This window comes from Puma concolor, chromosome B3 (genome assembly GCF_028749965.1).
Source record: "Puma concolor isolate L17-30 chromosome B3, mPumCon1.1.hap2, whole genome shotgun sequence".
NCBI classification, from domain to species: Eukaryota; Metazoa; Chordata; class Mammalia; order Carnivora; family Felidae; genus Puma; species Puma concolor.
The window spans coordinates 144,751,025-144,778,197 of record NC_141672.1 but is presented as its reverse complement, the minus strand read 5'-3'; the positions used below and the strand labels follow the sequence as shown (position 1 = coordinate 144,778,197).

The window sequence follows — 27,173 nt, the reverse complement described above, 5'->3', positions numbered from 1 at the left end:
TCTTAAAAAAAATTACTTGGGGCGCCTGGGTGGCGCAGTCGGTTAAGCGTCCGACTTCAGCCAGGTCACAATCTCGCGGTCCGTGAGTTCGAGCCCCGCGTCAGGCTCTGGGCTGATGGCTCAGAGCCTGGAGCCTGTTTCCGATTCTGTGTCTCCCTCTCTCTCTGCTCCTCCCCCGTTCATGCTCTGTCTCTCTCTGTCCCAAAAATAAATAAACGTTGAAAAAAAAAAATTAAAAAAAAAAAAAAAATTACTTGGGGCACCTAGGTGGCTCGGTCAGTTCTAAGTGTCCAGCTCTTGATTTTGGCTCAGATCATGATCTCGCAGTTCATGAGTTCAAGCCCCACAATGGGCTCTGCGCTCACAGCAAGGAGCCTGCTTGGAATTCTCTCTCTCCCCTCTCTCTGCCTCTCTCTCCCTCCCTCCCTCCCCCAACTCTCTCTCAAAATAGATAAATATACTTTTAAAAAATTACTTACAGTGTTGTTAAAAAATTAATAGAAAATGCTATTAATACAAATTTAAAGTTAAGCTAAAAACTTAATACAAAAGTGCTGCTAGACTATAGCCATGTAAAACTAAGTATGCAGTTGAGCCAAGATTAAAAGAAAGAGAAAAATAATTTGTAGGGTGGTGGGATTACTGGCGGGTTATTTTTTCAAAACTCTTTTTTGTGCTGATAGATTGCTTTTATAATTTTAAAAGTGGGATATAAACAGGGCAGCGGGTGACGGGGGGGGGGGGGAGAATACTTAGAACCATGAGGGAGCAGGTGGCATAGCACAGGTGTATCTGTTCCCACCTCCTGGGACCCACAGGTTCGCAGCTTTGGTCTCTTGCCCCTCCCCCAACCCCCAACAAAACATATCTGCCTACTTGAGAGTTCTTGCAGAAAATGAAAAATACCTTCCGCTCTGGGAATATATCTAATTATGGTAGATAATAATAAAGTGAAATACCAATTATCTACACTAAATATGGGTTGGCAGAATATCTCTTTGAAATGTGATATAAAGTTCCTGGACACAAACGACTGTCTCCTGGAAATAGGAGCCCATAAGCAAGGGGAACGGACTGGGTACTGTGCAAAGCACTGGCACCCCAATACCAAGTCACCCACTATGCAGGATGGTGCTAACTGTAAGGAAACACCTCTGTGATGTCTGTGTGCGTTTATTTCCTTCCCCCTCCCCCTCCCACCCCCACTTTTTACAGTCTAGAGGGGGAAAAAAAAAAAAAAAAAGAGATGGAAGGAGAAGGGCAGAATAGACCAGTCTTTTTACGGAGCTGAGACCAGCACATGAGGGAGGAAAGGAAGTGGTTGGTGGTGTGTGTGAGGATAACGTGAGGTCACAGGAGCTTAAAGCAGAGAGAGATTACATCAGAAGAAAGCCAGGTCCTCCACATCGGGGAATCTCAGAGACAGGCTGAGATCGGTCAGGGGGAAGGTGAGGTAACTTTTGCAGGGAAATGGGGTGGCTGCTCGACAGTAGAAGCAGGAAAAACCTTTATAACCTCTGGACCTTAAACACCAAAGCTGACACTTTTAAAAGCCAAAGATCAAGTCCTGTTTTCTATTTACTTGTAGTAGGGAAACCAAAACCAGCAGCAATCAGTAACGGTGAATAAGGGTTACCTGTTTCCACTTCTCTAAACCTTGCTCTAAAGTAAGCATCACATTGCTTATAAGTAGAATATAGAAACTAATCAAAATGTAACCTATTATAAAAGCAAAGGAAGAAAAAGACTACCAACAAAAAGTTCTACTCGTCAAAAACCTGCCAGCACAAGGTTCAAAGACAAACAACAAACCAGCAGGAATATGTGCAACACAACAGTTACCATCATTAATGTCTTTACTACCGAAAAGGCTCTTACGAAGCAGTAAGAGATAAGCAGCCCACTTAGAAAATGAGCAAAGGTGGCGAGCACATAATGAAGAAAAACACAAGTGGACAGCTATTCCATAAAAAAAAGCTGCTACCTCCCAAGAAATTAGAGGAATACAAATTAAAATAATGAGAAGCCATTTTGGCTTACCAAATTGACCCAAGTTTTAAAAAATAATAATTCCCAATATTGGCAGAGATGTAGCAAAAGAGGCATTTTGAAGGAAGTATAAATTGATACAATTTGTCTTAGCAGCAAGTTAGCGATGCCTACATACGGCTCAATAGTTCCACTCCCAGGGGCGCCTGGGTGGCTCAGATGAGTGTCCGACTTCGGCTCAGGTCATTATCTCGCGGTTTGTGAGTTCGAGCCCCGCGTCGGGCCTGGAGCCTGGAGCCTGCTTCAGATTCTGTGTCTCCCTCTCTCTGCCCCTCCCCTGCTCATGCTCTGTCTCTCTCTCTCTCTCTCTGTCAAAAATAAATATTTTTAAAAATTAAAAAAAAAATAGTTCTACTCCCAGAAATGTGACATTTGCATGTCGCAAAGATAATCATTGCAGAATTTTTTATAACAAAAGTATTTCTTTTTTTTTAAATTTTTTTTTTCCAACGTTTTTATTTATTTTTGGGACAGAGAGAGACAGAGCATGAACAGGGGAGGGGCAGAGAGAGAGGGAGACACAGAATCGGAAACAGGCTCCAGGCTCCGAGCCATCGGCCCAGAGCCTGACGCGGGGCTCGAACTCACGGACTGCGAGATCGTGACCTGGCTGAAGCCGGACGCTTAACCGACTGCGCCACCCAGGCGCCCCATGACAAATGTATTTCATGACAAAAAATGAGACACAACCAAAGTTCCAACAATAGAAAGCTGGTTCAATAAATTATGGTATATTAACACAATTAAATACTAGACATCATAAGACAATATTTATGTCTATTAGAAATGCTCCTGATACAACGTGGAGGCAGGAGGACGCTGTAGTGTATACATGGTACAATCTCTACTTAAAACAAAAAATTTTAACGTACAGTTTTTATGAAAAGGGCTAGAGAAACACTCTAAAATCTTAAAAGTATCTCAATAGATGATGAGATTCTTTTCTTTCGTTTATCTGCATTTTCAAATTATTTATTCAAACTATTTCATGTTGTACTGCTTATGTAGTTTCATTAAATTATATTTTTTAATATAAAAAGAAGAAAAGGGACACCTGGGTGGCTCAGTAGGCTGACCGCCCAGCTCTTGACTTCGTCTCAGGTCATGATCCCAGGGTCGTGGGACTGAGCCCCGTGTGGGGCTCTGCGCTGAGTGTGGGGCCTGTTTGAGATTCCCTCTCCCTCCCTCTCCCCACTCACACATGCACTCTAAGCAAAAATAAAAAATAGGGGCGCCTGGGTGGCTCAGTCAGTTGAACGTCTGACTTCGGCTCAGGTCATGATCTCGCAGTTTGTGAGCTCGAGCCCCGCGTTGGGCTCTGTGCTGACAGCTCAGAGCCTGGAGCCTGCTTTAGGTTCTGTGTTCCCCTCTCTCTCTTCCCCTCCCTCGCTCATGCTCTGTCTCCCTCTGTCTCAAAAATAAGTAAACATTAAAAAAATTTTAAAGGAAAGATAAAAAATAAAGAAGAAGAAATTAGGGAGGCCAAAACACTTGAGAAGCTTCTTACAGAGGACTCCAAAAATCACTAATATAAAATTCTCGAAGCACATCTGGCATGACTCAGCAGGGGACTGCCAGCTAGAAAATTGGTGAAACAACTTAATTAAAATAAAAAGCGCGGTCAAGATGTAAAGCATCAGCGTGCTGGCGTCTGCAGCCCATCGCGGGCTGGGAGGCGCAAACCTCAGACCTGCTCTGCCGGGGGACAGCCTTTGGGACCGGAGCCTGGTTATGGCCTCTGCCCCGTGTCCACCAACACCAGCCCAGACACCTGGCGCAGCCCAGAGAGCACCGGCTGGGCTCACTGCGCAGCATCTGGACGGGCTAACGCCAGGCGTGGTGAGCCCACCAGTTCTCTGTGGCCTAGGCTAACCGTGCGACATTATGTGCAATCCCGTGCGGGTAAAGAGCAAGTCCAGGACTGTCAGACTGACACTATGTCCTCTCTAAAGAACTTTCTCCTCAGGAAAGTAAATATAAATCCCCATTTTTTTTTTTATTATAGGGTCTACTACTTGACCAAGAAATTTCATCAAACACTTAAATATGTCGGTGGATGACAGGGGGAACACCTTAACTCTGGAAGGGCCTCAGGAGGCCTGATCAGCCTATTAGAATTCTTTGAGGGGATGTAAACAATATGATTATGGCAGAACTAGTAGGCAGAACCCCTATAGACTTTAAACGCCATATTTCACCAAAAACAATTTTAGAAACTGAATGCCATAGAACTTGGGTGAATGAATGTTGTATGCGTGTGTGCTGTGTTTGTGATTGTCATTTATGAGGAACCATGAACAGTGGAGTTTCTAACCCACTGACCAGTTCAAGACAAGCTTAACGCTTTCATAAATTACCTAGAATGGTAGATCCCAACCCATAGGTAGTCCCAATGACCACCCATTAAAAACACCACTACGGATCGCCTGGGTGGCTCAGTCTGTTAAGCATCCAACTTCAGCTCAAATCATGATCTTGTGGTTCATGGGTTTGAGCCTCACATTAAGCTCTGTGCTGACAGCTCAGAGCCTGGAGTCTGCTTCAGATTCCGTGCCTCCCTCTCTCTCTCTGCCCTCCCCCGCTCACACTCTGTCTCTCTCTCTCTTTCTCAAAAATAAACATAAAAAAATAAAATAAAATAAAATAAAATAAAATAAAATAAAATAAACACCACTACTGAATGAGGGTCTGTAAAAAATTAATTTTTTTTAACTTCATTTATTTATTTTGAGAGAGAGAGAGAGAGAGAGAGAGAGAGAGAGAATCCCAAGCAGGCTCCACACTATCAGCACAGAGCTCAACATGGGCCTTGATCTCATGAACCATGAGCCAAAATCAAGAATCAGATGCTGAATTAAGCCACCAAGGAGCCCTGAAAAAATTAATTTAAAAAGGAGGTCTCAAATTAAAAATAGACCTACCCTATGACCCAGCAGTAGCACTGCTAGGAATTTACCCAAGGGATACAGGAGTGCTGATGCACAGGGGCACTTGTACCCTAGTGTTTATAGCAGCACTTTCAACAATAGCCAAATTACAGAAGGATCCTAGATGTCCATCAACTGACGAGTGGATAAAGAAATTGTGGTTTATATACACAATGGAATACTATGTGGCAATGAGAAAGAAATGAAATCTGGCTATTTGCAGCAATGTGGATGGAACTGGAAGGTATTATGCTGAGTGAAATAAGTCAGGCAGAGAAAGACAGACACCATATGTTTTCACTCATACGTGGATTCTGAAAAACTCAGCAGAGGACCAGCGGGGAGGGGAAGGGGGAAAGAAAAAGTTACAGAGAGGGAAGGAGGCAAACCATAAGAGACTCTTAAAAACTGAGAATAAACTGAGGGTCGGTAGGGGGTGGGAGGGAGGGGAAAGTGGGTGATGGCCATTGAGGAAGGTACCTGTTGGGATGAGCACTGGGTGTTGTATGGGAACCAATTTGACAATAAATTTCATGAAAAAAAGAAGAAGAAAAAGAAAAAGGACATCTCAGTGCAGCGCCTGGGGAGCTCAGTCAGTTAAGCATGCAACTCTTGATTCCAGTTCAGGTCATGAGCTCACAGTTCATGGGATCGAGCCCTCCATCAGGCTCTGCGCTGATAGCAAAGTGTGCTTGGGATTCTCTCTCTCTCTCCTTTCCCTCTGACCCTCCCCTGCTCATGCCCGCTCCCCCCCCCCACTCTCACTCTCTCTCTCTCTCTCTCAAAATAAATAAATAAATAAACATTTTTAAAAATTTCTAAACGAGGTCTTAGGGCACCTGGATGGCTCAGTTAAGCATCCAAGTCTTGATTTCAGCTCAGATCATGATCTCACAGTTTGTGAGTTCAAGCCCCAGCATCAGGCTCTGTACTGATGGTGTGGAGCCTGCTTAGGATTCTCTCTCTCCCTGTGCTCTGTCTCTCTCCCTCTCTCAAAATAAATAAATAAACTTAAAAGAAATAAAAAGGAGGTCTCATATTCAAAATGCTTTGGGAACCAATGATCTAGCAGAATATTAGGCTATAAGCTTCAGGAGGGAAGAGGCCTGTCTCATTAATCACTGCATTCTCCATTAGGTACTCAATAAATATATTGTGAAGCAATAAAGTGAAACCTTCAAGATTGTAAATAGCCTTAAAACTGTTCCAGAAATCAAAATCAAAATTAAAAGACAACAAGTTCTCAGGAGGCTGTATGAATGGGTGAAATTATGGCAAAGGAGCATCACTGGAGGCCAATTTGGTGAAGGGACATTTAGGAAAATGCAACCTTAATGACACTTTTAGAATAATGGGTTCTAAGCTAAGCAGTTCAATAAAGAGGCTTGGCCATCAGCTCAGACTATTCCCTGAAGACACCACGTTGCATGTTTTCTCACCAAATGCCCAGAAAACATGGGGCTTTATTAGAAAGAATACTGGGAACAACACACAACTTGTGATCTTGCACTTTTTCAGAACCGCCCGGTGTCCACAGCTACATGTGCTGTTCAGTTGTGGTTCCCTTTCTTAAGAAAGGCATACCAGAGTCGGAAAAGGTCCTAATAAACAAGAACGAAGTTATCAAGTAGATAGAAGAGCCTTCTAGTAAGAGCTTACAGATAGAACTCTTTAATTCTGGAGAGACAAAGGTTTGGGGGAAGGGGGAGGAGAAGTCACATACAGATTTGTTCATCAAACCTTAAGATACTACAGAGGAGAGGGGCACCTGGGTGGCTCAGTCAGTTAAGCATCTTTTTTCCGCTCAGGTCATGATCTCACAGTTCATGAGTTCGAGCCCCACTTCGGGGGAGCCCCACTTCTCTCTCTCTCTCTCTCTCTGCCCTTCACTCACTTGTGCCCTCTCTCTCTTTCACAAATAAAATACTAGAGAGAAGAGAGAAGCATTCTGAAGTTTGAAATAAAAGATATAGACAGACAAGAAATAACTTTGCCCACTAGTCAGAAACATACTGAAGTTGTTATAGGTAAAATATATAAATGTAGTAACATCCATACTTATTTGGATCTAGAAATTAAAAAAGAAAAGGCTCTGAGGAACTAAGAAGAAGGGATTGTCACTAAACCTATGAGCTTCCTTTCCCTCAGCACCAACACTTTTGAATTTCAAATTAACATTAAACTTGGTCATCTGTTTCTTTTAACAACACTAAGTTCAGTAATGGTAGATTAATAAAAGTTCAGAAACAGGACACCCAGGGGGCAGAGGCACTCCAAAAGCATTACGAAAAATTGGATCTCGGGACACCTGTGTGGCTCAGTCGGTTGGGCCTCCAACTCTTGGTTTCGGCTCAGATCATGATCTCACACTTCGTGAGATCTGTGCTGACAGAGAGGAGCCCTGCATGGGATTCTCTCTCTCCCTCTCTCTCTGCCCCTCCCCTACTGACACACACACACACACACACACACACACACACACTCTCTCTCTCTCTCTCTCTCTCTCTCTCTCTTTCTCTGTCTCTCTCAAAATAAACAAACTTAAAAAAAAAAAAGAAAAGAAAAATTGGATCTCTAGTCAGTATATTGTTTAATGAGCCAAGGAAGCAAATAACATGTTCCAGATTTATACAATGAAAGTTAAAGGCAGCAAGATTCAAGGAACATTGGACTGGGAACCACAAATTCCGTTTCCTCGAATTTGCCACCGCTTGTCGGATGATGTCTAGAGGGACGGATGTGTGTATGTTTCCCAACCTGTGGGTAAACTCTTTATCCTGCTCCCACATGACTGAATGTGGCTTACACGCTGATATAATTTGTGTTCAATCACTGTTATAATGGTTTAGAGTTTACAAAGGGGTAAGTGGAAGTTACCCTCAGCTTTCTACTTCAGAAGGAGTATTCCAGAGGAAACGGAGCAGAGACTAATCCAAGCTGTCTGATGCACAGAGAAAGTGCGTGCGCCCACGCTTACTCAGGACAGGCTGAGACCAGGAGGTACCTGAGCTGGTTGCCAGACGGGGGAAGTTCTGTCGCAGGAAAGGAAGCTGGGCAAGGGGAAAGAGAACGAGGGAGCGAGCGAGCGAGCAAGCTGCCGCTCCTGGGGTTGTCAGAAGCTTTAGTCTGGACTCAGGTGAAACGGTGATGAGAGAAAGACACTGAGCCCATGGGAGGTAGAGAAGGGAACTCAGTGAAATCTAATGAGCTGGGAAAGGTCCCACGTTCCTGGACCCAGAATGAAGCCCCAGGCCAGGAACAGGAGAGCTAAAAGAGGAACAAACTGGGAAGCATGAGAAGGGCTTTCACCCCTATCCCGTCACAGTCACCCAGGAGGAGATCTCAGGCAGGCTTCAGTTTATGATGTAAAATAAACTAACTCGAAGGATCTCTGAGTCCCCTACAACTATTGGATTTCTACACAAAACTTAGCTCCTAAAGTGGACCAGTGACTCTCTACCATAGACCTGTCACTGCCCTCCCGAACAGGGGTCTCAGCGATCCCAAGGCACAGATGTTCTGAGTCAGTCAGCAGCCAGTGTCTCATTTCACGAGACACCTGGTATTTGAATCATCGGCAAAGCACAGCCCAAAGAGATGCTCAGCAGTAAAAGAAAGCAGGTGCCAGCGGACGGTGGACCCAGGCGAAATGGCAAAGCTTTTCACTTGTCTTCTTCTTCATCTGGTCTTAGTCCCCTTCAATGCACACTCCACCACAGCGGTTGCTGTGAAACATCTATCTGATCACAGAGACGTCCTGCTCACAGTGCCGGTCACCTGCAGGAGAGAGCTCCAAGCCTCCGCCCAGAGGGAGAGCCCACTCCCATCCAGTCTGCGCCCACCTCTCCAGCCACTTCCCAGGGTGGTTCTCGCAGACTCCCTCCCGACGATAGAATACCTGATGGCCCACCGCACTGGCCCCAGACAGTGCCTGAGCACTACTCTGCCCCAGGAGCCCCTCCTCTGCCCGCCTCCTCTGAGAGCTGTGACTCCAGGCCTCTGCCCTCCTCCTCCTCCTCCTCCACCCCCCTTCCACCATGGCGGCACTTCCCGCAGCGGTATGGGGTCCTGGGTTTACTCATCAGTCTGTAAGCCTCTCCAGAGCTAGGGTCATGTCCTTCACCTCTATTTCTGAGACCCCAACGCAGCTGGTCCGCAGGGACAAGCAAGCTGTCACTGCTCACTCCGGCCCAGGACAGGTCCTCAGTGCCTCCCCAAACCCCACTGGCCCTGCCCCGAGGCAGCTTCCCCTCCCCCTCCAGGCCCTTCCGCCCAAGCAAAACTCCCACTTCCCAGGGAGAGAGTCATATCGCAAACATTCTAACAGGACTCACAGGATGTTAGAGCTGAAGGGGACCTCAGAAATGATCTGGTCCAGTGGCTTCCAAATACACGTCTGCAGATTGCTCCTGGACTGACTGCAAAAGAATAACATGGGGAGTGACTTTAACACAGAGTCCCAGGCTCCCACTAGGAGACTGCGACTCAGCAAGTCTGGGAGGGATCCCCGCGTGTTTGTGAAGCCTCCCGGTTGACTCCAGCGCCCTGGCCTCGTCCACCCTCTTCATCTTTACGTGGACAACCTGGGCTCCGAAAGGAAAAGCTCAGGGCGCCCAGCTGGCTCAGTGGAGCAGGCGACTCTCCACCTCAGGTCTGTGAGCTGAGCCCCAGGTTGGGTGTACGGATTGCTTAAAAATAAAATCTGAAGGAAGGAAGGAAGGAAGGAAGGAAGGAAGGAAGGAAGGAAGGAAGGAAGGAAGGAAGGAAGGGAGGGAGGGAGGGAGGGAGGGAGGGAGGGAGGGAGGGAGGGAGGGAGGGAGGGGAGAGAAAGAGAGGGAGGGAGGGAGGGAGGGAGGGAGGAGAGAAGGAGAAGTTCACGCACCAAACATTGACCCAATGCCAGGAATGGTGCCTGGCACTGAGGACACAAAGGGAAAGCCCAGACCCTGCTCTTGAGTGCCCCCACACACGACCCACTGGAAAGCCCGGCCGCCACGAAACTGGGGGTGCCACGGAAGGCCAACAAGGGCACTGCTTTCCCACAGGCAAGGAAGGGAGAGGGACTTTGAGTGGGGTCACCTCAGTGAGCTCCCCTGGGCTCCCTTCTGTGTCCCTTACTCCTTTGAGGGCACAATTTACTTTTGCTGTAGTTATTTCAGTAAATATTCCCTCTTCCGCTGTCTTATAAGCCCCCCAACAGGCACTCACTAAATTATTAAACCAATATCCCCTCAATTCAAGGTTTGGGTTTCTCCTTGGATAGGCATGTCAAAGATAATATGTCCAGAGTCTAACTCTCAATTTCCCGTGGCTTAGGCTGGGCATCCGTGAGTCCTCTCACCACCAGACCCTGCAACCAATCCAAGAGCAAATCCCGTCAAGTGTTCCTTCAAAACATCTCCAAATGCAACCGTTTCCTGCCTCCAGCCGTCACCACCTCTCCCTCCTGGGTCCCCGCAAAAGTCTGCTACCCTCGCCTCCAGTGCTCATTCCCAACACAGCAGCCAGATTGCTGCTCTAGAGACACCCACCAGGGGCGCCTGGGTGGCTCAGTCAGTGAAGCATCTGACTTCAGCTCAGGTCATGATCTCAGGGTTCATGAGTTCGAACCCCACATCAGGCTCACTGCTGTCAGCACAGAGCCCGCTTCAGATCCTCTGTCTCCCTCTCTCTCTGCCCCTCCCCTGCTGGCGCATGCACTCTCTCTCAAAAATAAACATCAAAAAAAAAAAAAACAAACAAACCACCCATCAGATCACACTCCTCCTGTCCTTGAACCCCTTCAACATGGTCCCATTTCACACAGAGCAAGCTCTGGCCATCACCGCAGCCTCCGTGGCCAGGAAGGTCTAAGTGCCCCATCTCCCACACCTGTCTCTGTCACCCAGTTGGCTCGGGCGCACACAGGCCTCTGCCCTGTTCCTCAAACACACCCCTGCTCAGAGCCTTTTAGTCTACTGTTCCCTCTGCTAGGACTGCCCTTCCCCTCAGATCTTGAGGGGCTCACTGCTCACTTCCATCCAGTCTTCACTCAAATGTCCTTTTGTCAGAAGCCTCCTGTGACCAGTGTATGTAACATCCCAGTCCCCACCCTCACGGTCACACCATCAATCTCTGTCCTTTACTTGTTTTTTCTTCAAAGCCCTTCCCACCACCTGACACATTGCATAATTGCTCATGTCTTCATTGTCTCTTTTTAAGCTCCAGTGTGTTTACTGGAAGGTAATCCACCATTAGAAAGGGGGAATGATTTGACAGGGTCATCCATCCAGAACTCAGATTGCTCAAGGACAGCCATGGAATCCTAAGCAGGTTTATTACTAGTCAAGCAGCTGGCAAGTTTGCAACGTTATTTGTGTTTCACTTTTTAAAATTCCTTCATAAACAGACAGACCTTGAGTGGTCGGTGGGGCCTTGCCAGTGGGAAGGGGTCTGCCCAGAGTAGCACGTGGCCATGAATCCTGGGCTCCTACATGGCTGATTAAGTGAAAATGCTGGATCGGTGGAAGGGGTCTACAGGCCAACATCCCAACAATAAGGTCACTCATCTTGAGGATGGAAACAGTGTGACATCAGTAGAAACGGAGGGCTACCTCTGAGCAGGGCACAGGGTAGACTTAAGTCTTAAGAAAAGGAGATACAGCTCTGTGAATATACTAAAAATCATTCAGTTGTGTGCTTTAAATGGGTGAATTGCATGCGGCGACTGGGTGGCTCAGTCAGTTGAGCATCCGACTTCGGCTCAGGTCATGATCTCGCGGTGTGTGAGTTCGAGCCCCGCGTCGGGCTCTGTGCTGACAGCTCGGAGCCTGGAGCCGGTTTCAGATTCTGTGTCTCCCTCTCTCTCTGCCCCTCCCCTGCTCATGCTCTGTCTCTGTCTCAAAAATAAATAGAAACATTAAAAAAAAATTTTTTAATACATAAATAAATAAATGGGTGAATTGCATGGCATATGAATCTTATCTCAAAAAAACTGTGTTTTGTTTTTGTTTTTTTTTTAAGATAAAAAGAGAGGATAAAACTGGAAGGAGTTGGGATTAGGCAGCACCCGACAGCTCACTGAGATGATAGAAATGGAAACTAGGTATAGACAAAAACAAAGTTTAAACGGAGCTGAGAACTGAGACAAAAACTGATACTCTGTAACCTGCACCCCCTTTCCCTTTCATTACTTGCAAACAGATCTCAGCACTAACTGGGCACTGCATTTTGTTAGAAAGGAACAGAACAGAGACTAAGAAGCAAGAGGGACAGGACTCTTCCTTGATCACACGGCCTCCTCCTCAAGGAGTCCCTCCCACTGAGTTTTGTAAAAGCATCATCTCCTAGTAGTAGGGACGCCCAAAATTAAACAAAGAGCTGGTAGCCTCAGACCTGTTGGGAACCAAGCCTCCACTCCCTGAACAAAAGGGCCCAGCCAAGAAAACGTGGCCATTCCGCAGAATTACTTTTTCCTCATTTCTGGCACCCTCGTGTTTGGGGGCTCTGTGTATATTCTGGGTCTCATCTACCACAAGCAAAGTGAGGTCCCAGAGATTCCAAAACCAAAAGGTTTTTGGGGGGAGCAGGGGTGAGGAGGTGGGAGCAAGGAACATGCTATTACTCTTGGGGTATCTCTGTGGTTCCCTTCTCTCTCTCTCTCTCTCTCTCTCACACACACACACACACACACACACACACACACACACACCCTTCTTCCTCCCTCTTCTCTCCTTCCCCTCTCAACAGAGACCAGGTGGGGGCGCCTGGGTGGCTCAGTCGGTTAAGCGGCCGACTTCGGCCCAGGTCATGATCTCACAGTTCATGGGTTCCAGCCCCGCATCGGGCTCTGTGCTGACAGCTCAGAGCCTGGAGCCTGCTCCAGATGCTGTGTCTCCCCCTCTCTCCCCCTTCTCTCTCCCCTCCCCTGCTCATTCTCTCTCTCAAAAATAAATAAAAACATTAATAAATAAACAAACAGAGACCGGGTGGGCTCTTTCACCATGGCTCCTCAGACCAAGGGCAGTCAGCCTTCTTCAGGAAAGCGAGGCACCAGCCAAGGCAGCTTTTTACCAACAAGGCAATATGGCAACAGATCCGACATCTGGGTGCCCAACGGTGTGCCTGCTGTATGTGCCCCTGACATTCCAAAGGGACAGGTATCTAAAGAAACACCTCTGTGTGCCTTTCTACCACCAGACAAAATGGAATATTAAAATTCCTTATCTTTTTAAGACACGTAATAAAATATTTACAGACAGAATGATGTGATATCTGGGATTTGTCTCGAAATGACACAGAGCAGGAGGAAAGGGCAGGGAGGGTTTTTATGAATGAAACAAGAGTTGCCACAAACAACTCCTGGACGTGGGCGAGGAGCACGTGGACGTTTATCCGTTATTGTCTCTATGTGTGTATACTTTTGCCCTCTCAGGACCAGACCCTTGCCTAGTGGACCCTGTGAGTCCAGCTAGATAACCACCAATGTCACACCCACTAGGATGGCCATTATTTTAAAAAAGAAGGAAAGAACACGGGTCGGCGAGGGCGTGGAGAAGTTAGAACCCTTGTGCGTTGCCGGTAGGAACAAAAAAAGGTGCAGCCACTATGGAAAACGATATGGTGGTTCCTAATGAAAATTAAACATAGAATTACCATGCGATTTATCAACTCCACCTCTGGGTATATACCCAAAAGAACTGAACGCAGGGTCTCAAGGAGTAATCTTTATACCCACGTTCACAGCAGCATTGTTCACAATACCCAGAAAATGAAAGCAACCGTGTCCATCAATAGATGAATGGATAAACCAAATGTGATATAAACAGGCAATGGAATATTATTCAGCCTTAAAAAGGCTTAAAGTTCTGACACATGCTACAGCATGGATGAACCCTGAGGACATCATGCTAAGTGAAAACAGCCAGGCGTAAAAGGACAAATAGTGTATGATTTTGCCTAGGAATCCAGGCTCCCTGGAGTAGTCAAGGTCATGAAGGCAGAAAGTACGCCAGTGCGTACCAGGGGTTGAGGGGAGAGAGGACAGGGAGTTAGTGTTTCATGGGTACAGGGTTTCATTCTGGGATGATGAAAGATTCTGGAGGGTGGTGATGGCTGTACCATCGTGAACGTACTGGAGGCTACCGAACAGTGCACTGAAAAATGGTTAAAATGGTCAGTGTCTTTACGTATATCTGGCCACAGTTTAAAAAGCAAAACACGACACCGAGGAACATAAAGACGTCACTTGTCTCTCTTCAAGGCCAGCTCAGGTCAGCCTAGACATCATACCTCAGAGAGGTTCTCAAAACAAGGGTGTGGTGAGCGTTGCTAGGAGTGTGGAGCTATGGAGAAAGGCATAACATCTGCCTAGGCACATGGTTTCCAAACACTACCTAAGGAAAGAAACAAAAGAAGATGTTTTTTAATAGGCCTGATGGCAATCGTCTAAGTTAAGGTACTAATCGCAATAATAAAAGTCTAGGTCAGACCCTGAGAAAACTCTCCAAACGTAAACTCAAAGCCCCATACTCAAAGATAAAGCTTCTGCGGGCCCCAGACCATCTGCCCTCCCCGGCCATGATGTGGTGGTTCAGAGCACAGACTCTGCCCGGGTTCCAACCTCAGCCACGCTCACTAGCCATTTGACCTACGGAGGTTTGCTCACATCTGTGTCTCAGTTTCCCCATATGTAAAACGGGAAACTGTTGTAGGGACTCAGTGAGTTAACATCTGTAAAGTTCTTACAACACTGCCTTCAACACAGCAAATGCATGTGTTTGTTAAGTATTATGCCACAACGTCAGAGTGCCCCAGCAGGCTGCTGGATCCCCAAATGTCAGGCTGCTTGGAAGCACACACAGGGGACAGAGACAAGGGAAGGGAAGGCCGGCTACCCCTCCACACAGCTCAGGAGGCCTGCTGGAGCGGAGGAAGAGGGCCCAGGAGTGGGCAGAGGGACCGCAGCAGATACGGGGGGGGGGGGGGGGGGGAGGGGGGGGCAGTCACAGGTGGGGAGGAGCAGGAAGGGCAAGCACTGGGCAGGGGGAAAGAATGACAGAAGATACCAAAAAGCTGGCAGAACCCATTCTTTTAAAACTCGGTGATCACGGTCACCGAGCATCAGAACCACCTCAGAACTTTAGAAACTCCTTCACGCTCGGCCACAACACCCTGAAACGTGGGTTTAATCGGCCAGTGGGGAGAAACTGGTACTGGCCCCTCGGCTCTGTGAGCCCACAAACGACAGAACGCAAAGTCACATTTCAAATTCTGCTCACGTGCACTCTTAATTCTGCATTCCCTCGCTTGACTTCATTTCTGTCTTAACTTTGAAAGGCTAGCATTTACTTGGGATTCTAAAGAGAGATAGAGACAATATTAATGGAAAAATTTAGAAGGGAAAGGAGGGAAACGCATGGTCTCAATTCTACAGAAGGGAAACAACTTTTTTCCCCCCTGAACTTTCTTTTTCTTATTGGAACATCACAGTTCAAAACGTAAACTGAGAAGCAAACACTGTGCTACCCCAATGAGGACAAAGGTCAGAGACCGGGGCGCCCCCGTCAACGTGCCCGGTCATTCACTCCAGGTTAACCTTAGCCTGCAGCCACTGGGTTCTGTCAGGTTACTCAAACTGTCCCCTGTAGCCAGGAACACAGTTGGCTACAGAGAGAGGCCAGCAAACCTCAGCATCAGGCTTCACTGATCCAGGCTGGCTGCCCCCTCCGCCCCACCCCAGTCACCCTACAACCCTTGGATTTACAGAAGCTTTACAGTTTATAAACCATGATTCCCACTTCACAAGGAACCCACCAGTGAGTGGCAGAGCCAAGAAAAACGCTCAGGCTCCCGTCCGCCCCCCAAGGACCAAGCTGTCCTTCCACCAGGAACTCTGAACTGGGAGGTCAGACTTCACATTTAAATTTTCCATCACCCGGGGCGCCTGGGTGGCGCAGTCGGTTAAGCGTCCGACTTCAGCCAGGTCACGGTCTCGCGGTCCGTGAGTTCGAGCCCCGCGTCAGGCTCTGGGCTGATGGCTCCGAGCCTGGAGCCTGTTTCCGATTCTGTGTCTCCCTCTCTCTCTGCCCCTCCCCCGTTCATGCTCTGTCTCTCTCTGTCCCAAAAATAAATAAACGTTGAAAAAAAAAATTTTTAATAAATAAATAAATAAATAAATAAATTTTCCATCACCCTCTCTTCCCAGGGTGCCACTGGAGATGGCGCACGTCTCCCTTCAATCTGCCATCGAGACATTCGCTACGACCCTTGCCGTAATTATGGCGCACCTGAGGGTGTTGTAAGACCCGGAACAGAAAACAGTGTCCTAGAACATCGTTCTCATTAGAGGGTCGTCCAACACCTGAAAGATTAGGAACTGCCAGAGCCAGAGAGACTCCAGAAAACCATTAAATTTAAGCCACTGACTCTACAAGCAAGGAAACCGAGGCCAGAGAGGTAAGGTAATGAAATGAGATAAAGTACATAAACCGAGGAGTTTTTATTACTGTGAAAGATTTTTGTTGTTCCTGGCAAGGGGACCGGCCCTCCGTCCTAGAGGGGCTCGAGTCTCTCACTCACAGTTACCCGTTCCAATGTCTCCATCAAGTGCCAGGGACAAGGCTTATTTAAATATCCTTAAAGGAGTGATTCTGGGCCTGGATGCACATTGGGCGCACTGCTAATACTAAAGCCCACATCAGGCCAATTCAATCAGAAGCTTTAGGGACGGGGCCAGGCATTTTTTAAAACAACCACAGGGTGACAGGTGTTTCTGGGGCTGAGAACCATGGTCTGTGGACCAAAGCATGGTCCAGACTTCTGGGCCTACCTGGAAATGGACTACTAGCAGTGGAGTGAGCCCAGGAACCTGAAGCTGTGACAGTTACCTGGTGGTTACAGAACAATGGCATCGGCCTCACATGAGTCCTAGAAATGGCACATGTGCTCCAGGTGACCCCAGAGTCCTAGATGGACTAGAAGCTGGCCCGAGAGAGGCTTCCAGATGATTCAGACCCCCAACACCCACTCTTAGCCACGAGCCACTGCAGAAGCCCCCCGGCCTCAATACTGGCAGCGAGGGTGACGCTTCCAGAAAGAAGGGGGAGTCCACCGTGGCTCTGCACAGCTACTCCAGGCCTCCCATCTCATTCGGGTCACCAGTAGGATTTACAAGCCCAGTAGGACCACTCAGGCCTCCTCTCCCATACTTTCCCCACCTCACTCCGGCCCCAGCCACCCTGCCCTCCTTGCTACGCATCCTGAAACCCCTCAAGCTTTCTGGGGCTTCAAGGACTTTGTCTCTTGTTCTTCTCTCTACCCTGCTTGCTCTTCCCTCAGATATCTCTGCATGGTCCTCTCTCCCACTCCTGCAGATCTCTAGTCAGGTGTCTTTTTATCAGTGAGACGTCCCTGACTTCTGTATTTAAAACAGAAAATCTGCCTCCACACCTAAACCGCCATCCCTGCTTTGTTTTTCTCCATAAGACTTTTCACCCTCTCTCATACTTTATTTTTACTTGTTATCTTTATTTTTACTTGCTACTTGTTTACACACACTAGAATATGAGCCCCATGAAGGTAAGATTTTTGTTTGTTTCCCAGGGCCTAAGATAGAGCCTGGCACATAGCAGGCACACTCAAATACTTATTCTAGGAATGAACACATCAGAAACGCCAATCTCAAAACATAACTTGTACCAAAAGATCACAGAGAAGCTGATGATACCAAAATCACTTCTCCACTGATCTCATCTTGGCAAAAGCCTTTTTAAAAACAGGCTGGAGGCCTAATGAAACAGAAACCATTTAGAAATAAGTATTTCCAGTCAATTAATTCAATCCAAATGGGTTTGTGAGTCAAAGACAATTTGTTTTGAGAAACAGATAAAACTATGGAGACAGAAAATGAACTTGAAAGAAGGTGATCGAACAAATGGATTTCAGATACTCCTCTGGTATGTGTGTAGTTTCGGAAGAAAAGCCAGGAGTACGGACAGCCGCTCTCAGACAGCAGAGCAGGAAGAGAAGAAAGGCTCCAGTCCCGGGTCACAGCCTCTGAGCGCAGGCCCGGTGCAGGATACGACCTCACACCACCAGGCCCATCGACCTCCTGAACCTAAGGAGGTCCCTTCCCTTCCCCTTTCTCCTACTTACACCCATCTGCTTCCAAAACTCATCTGAAGCCACGGACAATACTTTGAGCTCTACCAAGTCGGGAGTGCTGGACGCCCTTGTCAGGGCAGCCACACAGAAGCTGGGGAGCATCCTGCCATGGCCACGTCTCCCTGAGGTCATCTGCTCCACATCCTTACCCTTACACTTGTCGCCTCTTTCCTCACCCCCTCAGACTCTCCCAACGGTCGTCCCGCGTGTCTCCCGAAGACCAGTCTTCCCCAAACACCACTTTCCTCAGGTCACTCACTTTTCTCAACAGCCTCACGTGGTTTCCTCTAGCCTACCACAGCTCCAGCCTCGGGCCAGGCTTTTGACAACGTTCACATGCTAGGCCGAGGCCAAGTCGACTGACTTTATATTTCACCAGGTGCTTCTGCACCTGCCTCAAACCACCAAATCACGGCCTTCCCCTTCAACGCAGCAGTAAGAGAGAAGATTACAGAGACCAATCAACCTGAATCAAGTCTCTAATCAACGTCCCCGCCGAGAGCATCCCCACTCTCCACACCATCCACGCCCGTCCTTTCCCGCTCCATTTCCACAACACACACACACAACACACACACACACACACACACACACACACACACACTGGGCTCACGCATGCACATGTACTCATTCCGTAACAGTAACTGTGCACCTGCGATGTGCCAGGTCCCTGCCCATGAGGTGCTGACATTCCACAGGATGGAGACACACAGACACTGACAGGCAGATGCATGATGTCAAGGAGTCCTACAACCTTCCTCAACAGGAGCTCCTCAACTGAAATCAGAAATCGGAGTAACTGCTTTTTCAATTCTGAAAAAAGTGAGAGAGCAAGCCAGGTGAACAGTGGGGAGAAGAGGTTTGGGGCAGACAGAAGAGCAGGTGGAAAGGCCCTGAAGCAGGAAAGTGTCTGGCGCAGGCAAGGAGCCCACACCAGAGTAGAGGGAGCCAGAGGAGACGGGGGAGGAGGCAGACCACGGAGGGCCCACGGCAAGGGCTGACTCTTGCGCTTAGAAGGAAGGTTTCGGGAGGACGTGGGAAGAGGAAACACACTCTGACTTACACTGGAAAAGAATTACCCCCCCCCTCCCCGGCTACCTCTCATTTCAGCCATCTATCACGAGGAATGAAATTATGGCAGATTTGTTCTCCCCTTGAACGTTCCAAAATTTTCCAGTGAGTATTGTATTATTTTTTAAATGAAGGAAAAAACAATCTTCCCAACCCTTTAAGACTCGGCCCAAAGTCCACATCTGCCTCAAGGCCCCCCTGGCCCAGGGCTAGGACTGTGCCCATGCTGCCCCCTCGGCCCCAGGCAGCAGGACGACCGGGGTGACCCCATAGTTAGCGGGACCTGCGCGCGGCAACTCATGTGCATGGAAGTTTCCGGTGCTGCCCTCGCTGCTCTCCTGCCATGTGGGAGTCTGTCCCTTCGGACACTCTTGCCCCCAAGTGCCTGCCTGGGTCCCAGTCTTTCTCTCAGTTGACTTAATTAATTCTTGGTAATTAAAGCTACTATTTGGTGATGAACTGCTAAGAGTCTGACCTCTCCCAGGGGGGTGTAAATATTTTAAAAGGGGAGTCCAAGTGGAAATGCAAAAGCCTTAGACTCGGAGGCCTGGGGCTGTAATGATGGGACGACAGCACTGGGTGCATATTTTGTGGGTAGCTGGCTACCTTCTCCTGAAGGGTTCAGGTGCTTGGAGAAGCAGCAAAGGGAGACAAGGGAAGAAATGAAAGATGAGACTACATCATCGCCGCCACCTCCCTCCTCCCAGAGGGCCATCCAATCCATTTTGGGTGCCAGAGAATGTTCCCCAGAGGTAACCCCAGCCATCTCAGAGGGGTGGCCTGTGTGAAAGTAACCACCACCCTCAGAAAGAAAAGCCCCCTTAAGACACGTCTGGTCTGGAAGCAAAGTGTTCTCTAATTGCTTTCAGTGGGGGAACTCCTTGAGGGCAAAGTTCATCTCACATGAGTCTTTTATGTGCCACAGGGCGCCCAGCTCCGGGTTGGACCCAGGGTAGGCCTTTCATAAGCAACTGGAGATTACTGATCGATGATGGCCCAGTTGCAGAAAGACTCCACAGGATTTTAAATACAAGTAAACATTCTAATTAAGAATAATGGTAGAATTAATCACACATCTAATATTTTTAAGGGCCTGAAGATTTATAGCCTTAATGAAGTCTCAGACAGTGAAGTGGTTTTTACAACTCGGCCGGTTCAGCTCAGGTCTGCAGAGTCTGTGTAACAAGGCAGAGAGCAGCCCCTGCCCATGCAGACGAGAGCCTCGACTGGGCCAAGCCCCAGAAGCATCTGAACAGCTGCTCACTGCCCACCCCTGGGCTCCCGTCTCCTCTGAAAATGCCAAACCTCTGCCTCAGACGTGTTCTCAGGCCCTGGAATAACCCTGAGAGGCCTGCAGTTACAATGGACACCTGCCTTCAAAACCTCTCTCGGGTCTCACTCTGCCCTTTGGCTTGCTAAGAAACAACTTCAACTTTAGCAGGTGAATTGGCAGGGAGCAGGAGAACGCTGTAAACCGCAGCAAGCCGGGGAACACAGGTGGAGCCAGAACCCACTCCACCAGCTCACGTTCAACTCCAACCTGCCAAGGGCAGCGTCGGTAAGATGCTCCTATGCCCAAAGGCTGGATGAAAATGAGGAAGAAGAAGCCACCCCTCCCCCACGTCACACCCAGAATGACCTGACCGCCCAGAAGCAGGGAAATCCTAGGAATGCACGTGAGGCTCACACATGGGAACCCCTGTCTTTACAGTTCCATGACCCGCCCCCCCTCCGGCCCCGGTCGTAACACCAAGGCCTCGAGCATCCCCCCCCCCCCATGTAGACATGCGGGAGACTGAGCCTGTGGACCACGGAAGAAGGCCTGGGGGCCGCACCCGGAGGAGTGATTTCTTTAAAAGCATTCCTGAAGAGGGGATTCCCTCCTTTCCTTTCCGAATCTCCTGGACACTCACTCCGTCTGTTAATTGTGCTCTGTCTTCAATAAACTCTGCTTTCACCTCCAAAAAAATAAAAAATAAAAATAAGAAAATAAAAGCCCTCCTGAAGAAAACACCCAGCCAAGTCACCCCCCAATCACTCCTCCCAGATGGCGCAGCCCTGGCCCTCAGGGCTCAGGGCCCCTCCCAGTCAGAGGTCCCAGCCCAGTTCACCTCCCCTCTAACAGAGGCACCTGCCCCGACGTGAGCGGGGAGGGGGGGCTTGGAGGGACACAGCCCCGGGGAGTGTGAGTTTTTGCTTTAGGGCCTTCAACGTTTATCTCCCAAATGAAAATAGACTCACTGATTATTTGTTTTTGTAAAGATGATCTGTAAATCTGTAGAAAATTCAAGTGACAGGCAAAACTAGAAACAAAAGTAAAAAACCGCCAGACCCCACACCACTCAGAGGGAAGGAGATCTCACAGTAAACTCTGCTCTGCGGACAGGAGGGGGGTCCATTCTGAGGCAAACTAGAGGGTGGTAGGTCTTGATTCTCTGGAGAAGCCTGGAGATTTAGTTGTGCCCAAGGCCCTTAACGCCACCTCTGGACTTCTCAGAGCATTTTCCTGGGGCAGGTGGGGAGGGCGCCCTCCAATCACGGTAGAGCCCTCACAAAGAGAGGTAACCAAGTTATACAGACCTGAACCCCCCATCCCCACATGCTGACTGGAGGCCTGGAGTTAATCTGTTCAGCAGAGGTACTCCTTTCTCTCACTCAATATTGTGGCAGTCTCTCCACAATCAATCACCAGCATAGACAACATCAGCCTTCTCGTCCCCTGGAATGTGTTAATGAGAAAAGCGGCCACGATTCCTACTTGATACAACACCTTCAGAATCTAAAGCGGAGAGTGTAAAGGACTTACCCAAAGTCATACAGTGAACAGAGGACAGCCCAGAAGTGCTGATGGGTTTGAAGAATGACTCTGTGGTGACACCAAACTTGAAAGGTGTTCATTAACTTTTCTTTGAGTCATAAAAAGGATCAGATATGTCATTTCAACACACATACACACTTCCCACTTCAAATAAAAGTGAACGGTTGGCTGAGGCAGCACTCTCATCTCCTAAAACATTTCTTAAAAATTAATTAGCTAATGGATCTCACGCCCAACACTCCTAGAACATGAAGGGGGAGGACACTGGACCAGATGCCCAGAAATGGAAACAGACACAGATTTTCATGTACATGCAATCACTTCACCTCATGGATGTCAACACTCAGAATTCTCTCCTATTCAGGATGTTCCTAATTTTGTAGCCAAAGAAAAAGTCAAAACCAAGTTACATAGAAAGACAGAGTTGGAGACAAAGATCTAATACAAACACTAAATTATTCAAATGTTAACAGTGGTTCTAGGTTATAGGATTTATCAGTCAGTTCTGTTTCTTTTGTATACCTGCGGCCCCTAAATTTTCTACATGAAAGTGCTTGTGTAATTATTTTTAGAGTTTTAAAATAAAAATAATTAGTCCACAATCTAGGTTAGTCTATTTGGATTTTATTTTTCACTACAGAAAAGCACAAACTCAAAACTTCTAGGAGATCCACCACTCTTCCCAGTTTTGCTCAAGTAGAGACAAGTGTGAGGATGAAACCCAAACCCCGCGAAGACTCACTCCAGTCCAGTAGGAAAGCTCACCGTGACCAGGCTGAGTACAGGGCAGACATTACTACTTTCTTTTCCGTCTCCAACGTGTAGGGAAGATGAACATTCTAAACTAATCTCTCCTCAAGCGCAACCAAGAGTTCACAGACCTCTGCCCCCAGAACAATTTCCAATGCATCTGTCCACAACCACCCTTTAGCTTCAACACTACCCACACCACTTAGAATCTGTATACCGCTTCTAAGGAACCCCCTTTTCCAGTATTTTATTTCTAAAAAAGTTATTCCTCCTCTTCCTTAAGATTCACAAACATATGATCCAACCCACAGGATACAGAATCATCCATTCTATCAATGAATAATCATGGTTGGCCATGCTGTATGGAGCTTAAGTAAAGATTATGTTAACAAAAAGGATGGGTTTTCATGGGCCTGAGGAAAACAGACAGGAATTGAGGAGCAAGATTTTGTTAAAATGTCTCAGCCCTGGCCAGAGGGGGTGGGGTGCGGTGGGGAGGGAGATGGCCAGAGGACAGAACATCTGTCATTCTGCAGTTTCATTTCTCATGGCCAGTTAATACCCTGAGTTTATGCATCAGTCTCTTCCAAGTTTGGTTAGTGAGTCAGTCTGCCTGGATCCAATCAGCTCCAAGTGCCTTACAAAACTGAATTTCGGGTCTACAAAACTGAGAACCAGATCCTGAAACATAGTGATCCCACCAAAATAAAGCCACCCCCAGGATGACATCTGTCTCCACTCTCTAACTCCAACACCCGTCATGGTGTGTATTTGATGTGTCTAATACTCTCTGATGTATCTAATACTCATCTAATACCCGCCATGGCTTGTAGGATAAAATCCAAACTTGACCCGCCTTTCACAGCTCCAACTCAGCTTTCCAGCCTCCTACCCAAACAAGCCAAGCCTCTCAAGGCTCCATGCTTTCATATATAGCTCTCTCTACCTAGAATGTCCTTTGGCCAGTCTTACTTGCCTACAAAACTCCTTTGCTTCCTCCAAAGCCCAGTTCAAAATTCACTTCTGCCCTGAAGCCTTCCCTACTCCCCCAGGCATTTAGTTCTTACAGCTTATAACAGCTAACTACAGGTGCGTTAGAGAACTTAAGTACATTGTGCTTCATCTGTTTCAATATCTGACCTACCTCTGGATACCCTGAACTTCTGCAGAGAAGAAACTCACTTTGTATCCATAAGTCCTAGCACAGTGTCAAGAATGAAAGGTGAGATCAATGTTGAAAGGTTGATCAGGTGGAACACTGGCATTAAGTCGTTTGGAGGAAAAGGGAGGAGAAAAGAGTCTCACAAAATCTGAGAATTAAATTATCCATATATTGAATCTCATCCAAAGTGACCGCAATATGGTTAAGAGGCAACATGAAAGTTTTAGAAATTTAAGTAATAATAGCAACTAACATTCCAGGTGAGCGCTATGGCTTGGTTAATTTGATACACACAACAGTCCTGTGAGGTAGGTACTTTTATCTGCATTTAAGCTGGGTAAAGCTTGAGGCCTTTCCAAAAAGGAAACTGAGGCACACAAGAGATCAAACTCAAAATCATTCCCTTAGCAAGTGGCAGAAGCAACCGGTAGTCTGGTTCCAGAGCCACTGGGCTCTGGGATCAGGAAGACCTGGGTTTGAATTCAGATTATGTTACAAATGTGGTTTCTGGATAAGTCATCTAACCCCTCAGGACTTGTTTCCTATCCCTTCTGCGCTCGTGTCTGTAAAGGGGCAGACAAGCCCTTTCTCTCAAACTGCAGAGGAGTAAGTCAAATATGATGTTTGCCAAAGTCTCCCAAATTGTTTCTCCCGTCTAGCAGGCGCTCCATAAATGCTAACTCGTCTTCCTTTCCCTTCCTAAAAGCTGCACAAAGTAGACTCTGAGGGAAAAGCTCTCTCCTAAACTACTCTAAAGGCTTTTCGCTTTTCTGAGGCAGATCAAATAGTTAGGCCCTCAACACAGAAAGCCTCGCCTTACCTGCTTATCTCAAAGTCCATTCCCCAGACAGAGGCCAGAGACCTTTTAGAATGTAAATGTCATCATGTCAATCACTTAAAACCCTCCAAAGGTTCCTAATTTCACTGGAGATACAAACCAGAGTTAGAGGGGGGAGGCATTCTGTCCGCAGGGCCCCCTGTGATCTCCCTCACCTCTCTACAGACTTACCTCCCCTCTCCTTTTCCCCCTCCAGCCACACAGGCCTCTTTCGCTTCCTCCAACTTGCCAAGCTCCGTGCTGCTCCACACATGGTTAACTCTTAACCCTCCTTCGGGTCTCACCCCAGACGTCACTTCCTCAGGGAAGCCCTCCTTAAGCCCCCAAATCAAATCAAGGCCCATTACTCTTACCACTCTCTTCATCTTTCCTTCCTTGGGCTCATCACTGTTTGAAATGATTAGTTTACCACTTCCTTCAGAGTTGTATTCAAAAGACACCTTCTTAGAAGGCCTTCCCAGGCTACTTGAATGCAAATTCAACCCCCACCCAACATCTCATATCCTCCTTCCCTATTTTCTTTTTATCCTTTAGCATTTAGCCCCTTTTAACAGGCTTTTTTTTTTTTTTTTTTTGAACTATATCCTTTACTTTCCTGTCCTCCCTCCCCCTCTCCCCTCTCCGCCCTGAAATGAAAGCTCCAGAAGGGCAGTTATTTCTGCTTGCTTTCTTCACAGCATCGAAAACAATGCCCGGCACATGTTTGTTGACAAACATTTGGTGCTGGATGAAATTTCAGGATTACTTATTATTGGCCTTTCTCACTAGGCTACGAGCTCAAGCTACAACATATCTTTCTGCTTTACCACCATCCTCCCAACACCTAGTCCCGTGCCCGGCACGTAATAAGTGCTCAATAAAAATTTACTGAGTGACTCAAAGCCACGACCATTGGGGAAAAATGGGCAAAATACGTGTGCTAGCACCATTAGCTTCCTCCTCTCTTTCACTGTGTGATGTACCTGTGAGTTTGAGGAAACAGACCCATGAAATCCCAGCAGGCACCCACCAGGCCAGGCATCTGTCTGTCCACATCCTGTATGCTCAGCCACACTGTACACACAAGCAGATGCACCCTACAGGCCGTACGTGAACACAGAGCTGAAGGCAAGGGGGCCAACCCTAGGCCCAGCACCCATCTCACCCCCAAGTCCTATTCTAGGCTAGTCCTGGGTGCCAGACATGCTTCCCTGGGTGGGCCGGTGGATTTATTCCAATCCAGGACTTTTAATGCCACCTCTGGCCTACTCAAAAAAAAAAAAAAAAAAAAAGTTAAAAATCCCTGAGCAGCTCCAATAATCCTGGGGTTCTGAGGAACAGACATACCTAAGGTCGTATGGACCCCTCCCCCTCACACACGCTGATCCAAGGCCAGGAGGCCATCTGTCCAGCAGACGCTCCCCTGTCCTCCCTCGGGTCACATTGAGCCTCCCCCCCCACCCCCCCAAACGCGCGCGCACACACACACACACGCACACACACAGGTTGGCAGGAAGAGCCCCTGCAGAGAGATAATTTCCACCCTGATCAACAGGCCTGGTCGCCCCTGGAGGACCCCCAACTCTGGAGCAGGAATACCTGTCTGCTCCCGGAGAAGCCTCCCCCAGGGTCAGAACTTGGGCGGAGGTGGGGGGCAGGGGCTGCGGGGCGCCCCAGAGGGTCGGTCCCCGAAGTGTCCGCCCCAGGACGGCGCCAGCTCTCGGCGCGGCGGGGACGGAAGGGCTGACAGGGCGTCCCGGCGGGGCGAAGCGGCACCGTTATCCGCGCCCGGGCGGGGGGCCGCGGGCTGTGGCCGAGGGCGGCCGCCCGTCCCGCGCAGGGGAGGGCAGCGGCCGTGCCCGGGGCGGCGGCGCGGCGGCGGCGGCGGCGGCGGGTCGCGGCGGCAGGGGGCAGGCGGCCCCGTCGGCCGGGGGCGGGGTGGGGTGGCGGCCGCGGCCCGCCAGGCGGCGGTCGGGGGAAGTGGCTGCCTGCCTCGCCTCGGGCGGCGCGCAGGGTCCGCCCGGCTGCAGGGCCGCGGCGCGGGCGCGGGCTCGGCCCCGGCTCGGCGCGGCCCCGGGCGCGGGCTGGGGCGGCCTCGGCCTCGGCGGCGGCGGCGGCGGCGGCCCCGGCCCGCAGGCTCCCCGCCCGGCCCGGCCCGCGGGGGGCGCTTACCTGGCGGCGGCGGCGGCTGCAGGCCCCGGGCTCGGCCGCGCGCGTCGCCAGCGCCGGCTGCGGGAGCCACAACATGGCGACGGCGGTGGCGGGCGGGGCTGCGGCTCCGGGGGCGGAGCGGGGGCGGGAGCCGGCCTGGCGGCGGGACCCGGCTGGGGCCGCGGGCGGGGAGGGGGGTGGGGGGGGTTGGGGAGCGGGCGGAAGGCGGCTCGGACCTGGGCGCCGGCCCAGGGCGGCGCGGCTGAGGGGGCTGCCCGGGCCTGG

General features: G+C 48.9%; 1 protein-coding gene across 6 annotated transcripts in view; it reads right to left on the bottom strand.

Annotated features, from left to right (window-relative positions):
- The window catches only part of ZNF592 (zinc finger protein 592), a 59,230-nt gene extending 32,199 nt beyond the window's left edge, over nucleotides 1-27,031 (bottom strand). For 2 of the 6 annotated variants that reach the window (XM_086711643.1, XM_086711644.1), the window contains exons 1-2: nucleotides 26,910-26,959; nucleotides 9,311-9,394 (exon numbers count right to left, since the gene is read on the bottom strand). The gene's annotated coding sequence lies outside the window, so the exon portion shown is untranslated. Of the gene's footprint in view, nucleotides 1-9,310; nucleotides 9,395-14,246; nucleotides 14,351-26,336; nucleotides 26,485-26,909 lie in introns of those variants that run through there. The other 4 variants (XM_086711640.1, XM_086711642.1, XM_086711645.1 and 1 more) reach the window with 4 other exon arrangements.
- Nucleotides 27,032-27,173: the final 142 nt, after the last annotated feature.